Genomic DNA, 10,285 nt, shown 5'->3' with positions numbered 1-10,285 from the left:
GCCGACAAATCTGAAGCTGTTCGTTCAGTTCTAATAGGGAATTAGGAGAAGTCTGACCAAGGAACTATCACTTTAAAAACAACTCGGCCAGTTCAAAACGTTGTTCAGACCAGGTTTTTGACTAGATTTGACTAAACTTGTTTTATACATATACACGTATAACATTAAAATTAAATCAAACATTTCAAACTTATGGTAATTATTCACACCACTGGGTCGATGCCACTGCCGGTGGACGTTTCGTTCCCGAGGGTATCACCAGCCCAGTAGTCAGCACTTACTTACTTGGTCAGTGTTGACATGAATATCAATTGCATGGTAATTTTTCTATCACAAAACTTTTAACTATTCGAATAACTAAGGATGTTCTTTTCCCAGGAATAGATTACCTTAGCCGTATTTGGCACAACTTTTTGGAATTTTAGATCGTCCATGGTAATCAACTTTGTACTTGTTTGGCTTTATAGCTATTTTAATCTGAGTGTCACTGCTAACTCTTATGTAGACGAAACGCGCGTCTAGCGTATTAAATTATAATCCTGGTACCTTTGATAACTATATAGACTCAACGATTTTGTTTAAACATTCTCAAAAACCTTATGCTACTATGATAAGCACGTGGATGTCTGTGAACCCAATTTTAGTTATAATGTATGTCAAACCATTTTTAATGCGATGAAATGTTTTCCAATTTCTTCATGATTGAAGTAGTTATATCTTATCAAAATCAATTATGTAACATCATTCTTGTTTTAATCCTCTTTCAATGTATAGTTAACCGATTGAATAAACTCATCATAGACACCCGGATTAACATTAATTGTGAACGCCAGACGCGCATATCCGAGTATGGTCTACGAAATAATGAGTGACACTCGAATAAACACGGATATCAATTCGATCCGAATCTTTATCAAACACATGACAAATTATTGAGAACGATTTTTTGTTATATATTTCAAATAGAAATTAAATTATTAACTGAAATAAAACAAAATCGCCTACTCGTTATTTCCTACATGTAAAATATCAAAAAAGTGTATAGATCAGCATTAAAATAAAAAAGCCTCAATATTTTTCGTTGTACAATAAGACAGATGAAATTAACAAACAATCAATTAACTTATGACTTTTTTGCAATTACAGTGTAAACTAATTTATTTAATCTTATTAAAATTTTTCCATCCTTCTTTGCCGACTGTACTCTTTACAGCAAAGTTAAATAATATACTTCCATGCAAGAAGTGTATTTATGCCTATACGTCCTTGCTCCGTGTGATAAAATTGTATCATAAGACCAAAATTTTGTATGAATTAAAAAGAATTAAGTGAGACCGTAAAAAATAAAAAATCTTATAATTATCAACCAGAGTTTAGTTAAATATATTTTTTAATTAAAATGAGATGATATATCTGATTAAAGCATCTCCTTCCTGGTGTGGTATATTTTTTATATATAATAGCTGGTTTGCCTAAAAAAAAGTTAAATCACAAAAATACTGAACTCCGAAGAAATTTCAAAACGGAAAGTTCCTAATCAAAGGCAAAATCAAAAGCCCAAACACATCCAACGAGTGGATTTATTCATGCGTTTGTAAAATAAGTCGTGATAAAGCATGTGTTATATTTGGTTTAGATGTTATATGTGTTATTCTCGTTGGATTTTGTCTGATGCTTGGTCCGTTTTTGTGTGTGTTGCGTTTCAGTGTTGTGTCGTTGTTCTCCTCTTATATTTAATACGTTTCCCTCGGTTTTAGTTTGTTTCCCCGATTTTGTTTTTTGTTCATGGATTTACGAGTTTTGAACAGCGGTATACTACTGTTGCCTTTATTTATAATATTGTCACTGTTCTGTGCTATTTAATTACGTAAATGCTACCTTTCAATTTGTAAAATTAAATCAACCTGAAGCTCCGGTTTGTGTTGTGATTCTTGTTGATCACAGTCTTTTCTGTGGTTGAGTTTTGTGTACTTTTGTTTTTCTCTTTACCTTTTATGTCATGGCATTGTAAAACTATTTATGACTTAGGAGTTTGAATGTCTCTTTTTTACACCTTTGCCTCTCTTACATGTAAATCATAGGATTTTATTTTTCGCATTGAATAGTATCACCTGTTCAAAGATATCCTAGAATAAACAAATAAGAGATATTTGACCTTCTGACTTCAAAAGGGGCGAAAGATACGAGAGGACCAGTGAAACTCACAAATTGAAAATAAACATGGCTAAAAATGAAAAAAATATAAACAAAAATATTAGTTCACAATAAATAATATAGAAAACTAATGACTAAGCAACACGATCCCCACCAAAAACTGGGGGTGATCTTAGGTGCTCTGGAAGGGTAAGCAGATTCTGCTTCACATGTGACACCCGTCGTGTTACTCGTGTTATTACAACCCCGATTAATAATCTAATTTGGTAGGTCACATTCATGGCAAGGGCAGGGGATTGTGGTTACGACGTAAGAAACATACGATATCATCTGTGAAACGGTTATTCCATAACGGTCAACCAACTCGTACTGGCGTCCGTAAAATTGACGAAGGGATGAATTCAACTTCACAATTTGGAACTCTTGGTTTAATAGCTTCCACTGCTGGTGGAGAATTATTTTCCCGAGGGTAGCACAGGCTCAGTCGTCAGCACTTTTTGTGCTGACATGAATTTTTATTGATATGGTTATATTTTTTAATTTAGTTTACAAAATTTTGAATTTTTTGAAATACTAAGGCTTTTCTACCTCAGGCAAAGATAACCTTAGCTGTATTTGGCAACACTTTTAGGAATGTTGGTCCTTAAAGCTCTTTAACTTCGTACTTTATTTTGCCTTTTTAACTTTTTTGGATTCGAGCGTCACTGATGAGTCTTTTGTAGAAGAAACGCGTGTCTGGCGTATATGCAAATTTTAGTCCTGGTATCTATGATGAGTTTATTTCCTTGTGAGCAGCAAACCTCTATCAAGGAAATCATGATAGGAAATACAAGCGTGGGAATATCGTATCAATTTGGAGATACATATTTCGTATGCAGGCGCTGCTGGAATGTTGCTACATAGAAATGGAAAGTTCACAATTGGGAAGCTGAAATCATCTCGTTTATCGTAAAATTTTGTTTTCAAACGACCCGCATTGAATTTTTTTTATATGAGGCAGACGTAACTGTATCTGTTGTATCCTGTATCTCTAGTTCGATGGAAATGATGCGTTCAAACTTTGAATTATTTAGTGAGAGAACATCATCTATATAGCGGAAAGTAAAGGTAAAACATATTGCTAACTTCTTATTTTTAATCCTTAGAAGTTCCTGTATGAAGTCAGCCTCATAATAATAAAGAAACAAGTCGAAAAGAAGAGGGATACAATTAGAATGCCGATAGTCCTCATAACGTGACAAATATGTTGTCAATCAAGAACCGAAGCATCTTGATACTGTCAGTTTCAGAATTTTTTTTCAAAACCAGTATGATCCTTTACAAAGTCGGATTTATCTCTCCCAAAGACAAGATACTAGTATCTTCGTTTGCCATTCTTTTTTTATGAAACAAAGCATTACCAACTCTTTCAATCTATCTTTTAGTTTGGAATGGGGAATACTTGTGTACAGGGTAGAAAAGTTAAAAGTAACCGTAGCCAGTGACAAAAGAGAAATACTATCAAACCAAACGATTCTTTTTAAGGCACGCTAATATTACATGTTTTAATGGCATTTAGTCTTCATATATCGAGTAGGAACTGCATTGTCATGGATATTTCATGGGTTTTAAGATTAATAAACAAGTCGGATTTCCTTCAGACATTTGTCAAAAACAAGGGGAAAAAGCCTCATCATTTATTTTAAATAGACGTAGAAATGTTTTATACTGTAAATAATGTTAATGTCAATATGTTTTATAATAGATGCATTCTTTGTATAATTTTTAATGTTATAGTCTCTTGAAATTCTGTACAGAATGGCTCTCTTTTTATATTTATATATTTTTACATTTAATGTAATTTGTTGTATTATATAATTATTGAGAGATAAGACTTAAATAAACTATTGAATTGAATTGAACTTATTTTCACACTCAGATATATTGATGATGTTCTTGTTCTTTCCATAACCAATCCGAACTTTTCTGATTGGTTTCAATTAATTTATCAATTCCCCCCCCCCCCTTTTATATAGCAATAACACCACCTTCACCTTCACATGGTATGTATTTTCCAACTTGTTCGGTATTAAAAGAGCTTGCAGCTGCTATTCATACTTTGTTAAACGTCACCGAAGTATGGGTAGAAAGTTGATAAACCTAGGGTATGTTAAAGAACGTGTCGTCCTTTTTCTAAAATAAAATAAAGTTCATCGGAAGGGAAGATTCCTAGACCTTGTTGTATTCCGTATCAACTTCACAAGTAATACACGATGGTCTGGAAGTGTAGTTTCTTGGTACTGACAGTGTTTATCATCTTTCGTTTTTGCTACCGTGCTTGGTCTTTATGCCTTTTTGTGTTTTTTTGTTACATATTATTTTGTTTCAATAGTACCTAAGATTAATTTATAACACAATGCTGACTGTTAGAACCCTATTTTTGAAATTTTTACCTCTTATGTGTGTTTGTTTTTATTACACATCGTTGTCAACATAATGGAGTTTTATGCGACTGTCATACAAGTGAGAGGTTTAGCTAGCTATAAAACTAAGTTTAATGCTTAAAGATAATCTTTATAAGAAAATATCTTTACCAAGTCAGGAATATGACAGTTCGTTTGATGTGTCTGAGCTTGTGATTTTGTCATTTGATTACAGACTTTCCCTTTTGATTTTTTCTGATAGCGCGGTATTTTTTTATTTTACCTTTTTCTAGCAACTGCAAAGTTATTAAATCTATCCACTACTGTTGTAGTGTATGAGTTGGGAAATTGAGTGTTCTTTTATTGTCAAATATTTCATATGGTTGCATTTTTTCCAAGAAGTTGCACGTGACAACTCTACATTAATTCTGTAATTTTTTTTAAATATTTGTAATAAGCTATACAATCGTACTCGGTGATCTTGAAATCTATTTACTTATTGTATCAACTAATTAAAGATACCAGGCTTATAACTTTGTATACCAGGCACCTTAGTCAAATAGCATATGGCCACCATAACGTATTTTTAATGTACTGTTAACTTATGTTGTCTTGTTGAAGTTTGTTAGACTGTTTTAACATGGTGTAAATTGAAATTAAAACATTTAATTAGTTGACTACATTTGCATTGAGGCCCACACATATTGTCTGCCCATATGAGGTTTTGTTTTATAATATAATAAGACTTATCAATTGGACACAGACAAACTCGTTTAAAAATGCTAGTGCTCAATTTTACCCCCATCTAGATAGCAATTAAAACAACCTTCACCCACACATGGGATATAACTTCCAATTTATTCGGTATTCAAGAGCTTGCAGCTGCTACTCATACGTTGTTAAACTTCACCAGGGTCTGGGAAGAAAGTTATTAAACATGGGGAATGTTATCCAACACAATCTAGTTGTAATTTGGTGTGTGGTACCTTCGTTGACTATTTACACTTCACACCTGTAAAGCATTTGCCTGAAAGAACAACAAGTTTACATTTCTTCCATTTATTTTTCATGGCACAATGTTCTATTGAATTATCTGTATAATCATATATAACAGTTTATAAAATTTGTAAAACATAAGTTATCATAGTGCAATGATATGTTCTTTGATTGAATAGGAGTTCTTTTTCATGAAAAAAAACGTAATAAAGAAAAAAATCTAAAAATCAATTTCCTGATTAAAGCCTTTAAAATCATTCTTCCAAATATAGCATTTCGTTGTAGTAGAATTTATCGAGTATTGCTTTGAAAGTTTAAAGTTGAAACTGTAATGATGGGAATGAAAAATGTTCTGTTCATTAAAAACTCCTTGCCATTTCTTTAAGAGGATAGGAAGAGGACCTAGTGAAACATGAATTCTCTAATTTTTGTGCTATTTTCTCATTTCCTGCACGGTGTGAGAAAAATATTTCTCCTCACTAGTGAAAAATCTGTTCTCAGCAAATGATTAGTTGAAATTTGATTATGACATCTAAATGTTTTGTTTTCTTCTGAATTTTCCTATTGTGACGTCATGGAAAAAGGCGACCTTGCCTGATGACGTCGCATATAAAGAGCACAATTTTCTGAAAATCTTTGAAAAAGAACGATAAAAAGCATTAGAGAAGCAGATTCCCACACTAGAACTCCTGTATTACGATATTTCTCCACTCCCAACAGTTAAATTTTATTATTTAACGGGCTCGGCAAGCCTCGCGCTTTAAATAATAAAATTTAACTGTCTCCAGTGGAGAAATATCGTAATACACTTGTTGCAGTGTAAGAATCTATATTTATCTGCCTTACCTGCATATCTAGTTTCATTGGCAATCCAAATTTTCACATTTCATCCAGGTAGACTAATTCTTTATAGCCTATCTAATTGATCTACTGTTTTAAAATTTAATTTAACTAAACATGTATAAAAAGTTCCCTCATCATCAAACATTAATCTATCATTAGAGATGAAGGCAGATATGCATACACATCTTCATAGGGATAGAAATCAGAAAAATCAAGCACATCAGTGAATATCTACACTTTGGAGAAACAAACATTTTCAGAACTTTTCAAATATTGCAAAATGAAAAACATTGCACTATGAGATAAATATGTTTACAACAATCCTTAAGTGTATGGTCATATAAAACTATTAATTCGGAAATTATTGGGAGGTTTTTTATCATTGCCAATAATGCAACTGAGTGAGGATAACAAAAATTAAGAACTTCCATTCTTATATCAAATATTAACACCTATATGCAGATTTCTTTATAAGGTCATAATAAATCTCACATTTTTTATCATTCTTCAAAAATGACCTTTATAAATGCAGGCAATAATTTCTGAATAAACAGTAATAAATAAGTAGAAAACAACATTTCCTAAACAAATAAAATTAATACTGACAAAGCATCCATTTACAAAAAGTATAAACATGTGTCATCGTGGTTAAACTCGAACTCTCGATTAAAATGTTTAACTTTCCCTAATGATAATACTATAGAAATGTATATCATAAAAATTTTCATTTCCAATTTTAGTATGTCTGCTTTTAAACATCATGTAATTACATAATATATGTGTTTCATGATAATCTGTAATTTTGATTGCTTGCAGACAGCAATAATGGTGTATTCCAAATTATGGTTTGTTTCCAGATAAAATACAGCATTCCTTAATACATAAATGATAGTCTTTTCAAAAACTGAGATAATTTGACCTTAAATAGTGATGGATTAGATAAAATGTATGATATACTGGTTTTATGTCAACTAAGGTTTTGTATTGATTTTGAAAGGTTTTTAAATCCGAAAACATTCTTGACAACTGGTACTGAAACCAGACATTCAAACATAAAAATAGCATAAGACTAGACAATTATTTCATTCAATTACTACATGTATATACATATCATCTGCTTTATTGCATACATAAGCAAAACATAAATAAAATGCCATATATGAAGATTTAAAAAAATGATCAAATTAAGGAAAAATAAAGAAAACTTTACATAATTGGTGAAATTATCTATTATATTCAAATTAACAAAAACGGTTGTTTTGTATCAATTTTCAACTTATCTTCTTAACAAAACAAAAAAAAGCATGCAACCAAACAATTTTAAATTCACTTATTTCAAATTTTGTCTTAATTTAAATCAAATGTTATGAGAAATGGAATGTTAGAAGTTATAACAGTTATAAGTTGTGTTAGGTTGAGGATGTTGGGAATCGTCTCTCATAAGTATTTAATTACAAAAGATGTAATCAATGGTCCTACATAATTTTTCACTGATAATCTAGCTCAACTGATAAAATTAAAAACAACATGTTTTATTTAATACTGAATGCTGTTAGTTCAACAGAAAGAGTTTAAACAAAGTCACTTTTTATTGAGAAAAAAAAAACAATTTATCAAATGCTACCAAATAATACAAGTAACACAGAGATTTATCGGTTTTGTCATGCAACACTTTCAGACAAAGTCAAGTGTTAAACTGATGTTTTATTGAAGAAATGAGGAAAAACATCTTTGATCTTTTTCCAACTTTTTTTTTGATACACAATTATAGGCATTGTTTTTATAACATGAAGAGATGTAATATGATTTTCAATGAGACATTTACAACTATCTGTACGGACCAAAAAAACAAAAGTGTGAACAATTACAAGTCAATGTGAAGCTTTCAACAATAAGTATAACCTAGCAATTAAAGTATGGCAAAATGTAAAATTAAAAAAAGAAAAGCAACAGCCTGATTTATGCAACAACAAGGAATGAAAAACAAATATAACAAATAGCAACTAACAACAACTATTAGATTAATCTTTTTTGGTGTAGGGCAGGCTGATGTCATGAAGTCACATGACTTTAAAAATGAACCTCAAAAATGTGAATTCAAAAGGAGGTAAATCTACTTATCATGCTGATGTATTATATATAATACTAAGTGATGTGTATTCTCTATCAAATCATAACATATGAGCAAGAAAAAAATTTAAAAAATTGCAAATATTCAGAGATATAAAAATTAATAAAAAAACAGCAAAAAATACAACAATGTTTAGTTAGCTTCTTTACTGAGAATCTTTTTCCAGTTATACATACTTATATATCTATATATAAAATTACCATTTATTGTCATTGAATATATAATGTAATTGTAAAAGCCTTAAAAACAAGTTGAAATGCAAGGCTCACAGAGGATTTTGTGTTGAGTCAAAATAATATTTCAATTCCAAACAATGTTATAAATGGCTATTCAATAATCAGGTAGGAAGAGCACACTATAGTATTCTATACACCTTAGCAGCAGCATGAATTTAATTCTATAAAAACATAATGTTAACATAACAAACAAGGTTTTATAGTCAGTGACTATGTCACAAATGATTTTGACTGCAAAATTATTTAACTTAATGATAGTTATAAAGGATAGAGTTAAAAATTACTTCACAATAATATTTTTAAAAAATACATCAATGTTGACCTTGACAAAAATGAACAAGTGTTTGGTCTTTAAAAAACAATATGCCATTGCTAAAATCCACAATTGATGCTTAATTTACAGTGTGGGTGTTGTTCGTCGTATAATTATCTATATAGGTCACCATACAACCTTCAACAATGAGCAAAATAGATGCTATTAAGGGCATACGATACAGTTTTGATCCTGTATTTACAAGTTCATGAAAATTTGCATATAGATTATTTTTTACCTGATTAAATCAAACATGTTATTAAAAATATACCTTCATGTGCTACTTTTTGAGTAAAATGAGGTAGAAATTTTGTATATTTGCTCAAAATTTAGATTTGTGGCCGTAATTTCTTTTTCGAAAGAAAGACATAACTTTTTTGTTATAAAAGGTATTAACCACAAAATGTTTTTTGTCAAATAATCGGTAATTTCTGTATTTTATAAATATTCTAAAAAAGTATGCAATTTTTTATTCAGAAATAACTCATATTTATCAAATGTTCATGAATTGAGGAAAAAACGTCATTTTTTACTGCATGTTTATCAAAATTAAAAAAAATCCTCTATTTACAGTTTTATAAAATTTGGGTCACATAATCTCCCTGCAAAATGAAACAAAATGCCGTTTTGAAAAATAGGGGTCCATGAACTCGTTTTCAAATTAAATCAGTTTGAATGATAAAAATCAGTCGAAAAATGCATCTTTTCCCGATATGTAACAGTTTGACGTCGCGAAAATAACAAATTACGTTAGCAACGTCATTACCTTCACTGTAACTGTATCGTATGCCCTTAAGTAAGCAACAACTCTGGCAATATATTTTCTAGTTGTGCACATCCTTGTTATTTGATATATGGTGGATAGTTGTCTAATTTGCAATCATACTACATCTCCCTATATACAAATCCTTTCAATTAATTGTAGTTAAATAGATGATTAACTGTGAAAAATACTATTTGGTTTCTGCGTAAAAATAATGAATTTCAAGAAGGATTCCGATCTCCCAATGTGAAGAAGTATGAAAAAGACTATTTGAAAACAAACAGAATTATTAGTAAAGACTTTATCATTTGAAGAAAGAAAAAACAAATATCAAAGTTAACTCCTAATTGCCATATAGAATGCCAATCTTGAGAATTAATATGTCTTGTCTCGTTCCTTAACAGTTATTTTAAAAAAAACCTCTAAAAATATTCTTACCCACTCATT

This window comes from Mytilus trossulus, chromosome 7, assembly GCF_036588685.1.
Source record: "Mytilus trossulus isolate FHL-02 chromosome 7, PNRI_Mtr1.1.1.hap1, whole genome shotgun sequence".
NCBI classification, from domain to species: domain Eukaryota; kingdom Metazoa; phylum Mollusca; class Bivalvia; order Mytilida; family Mytilidae; genus Mytilus; species Mytilus trossulus.
This window is presented reverse-complemented; position numbering follows the sequence as displayed.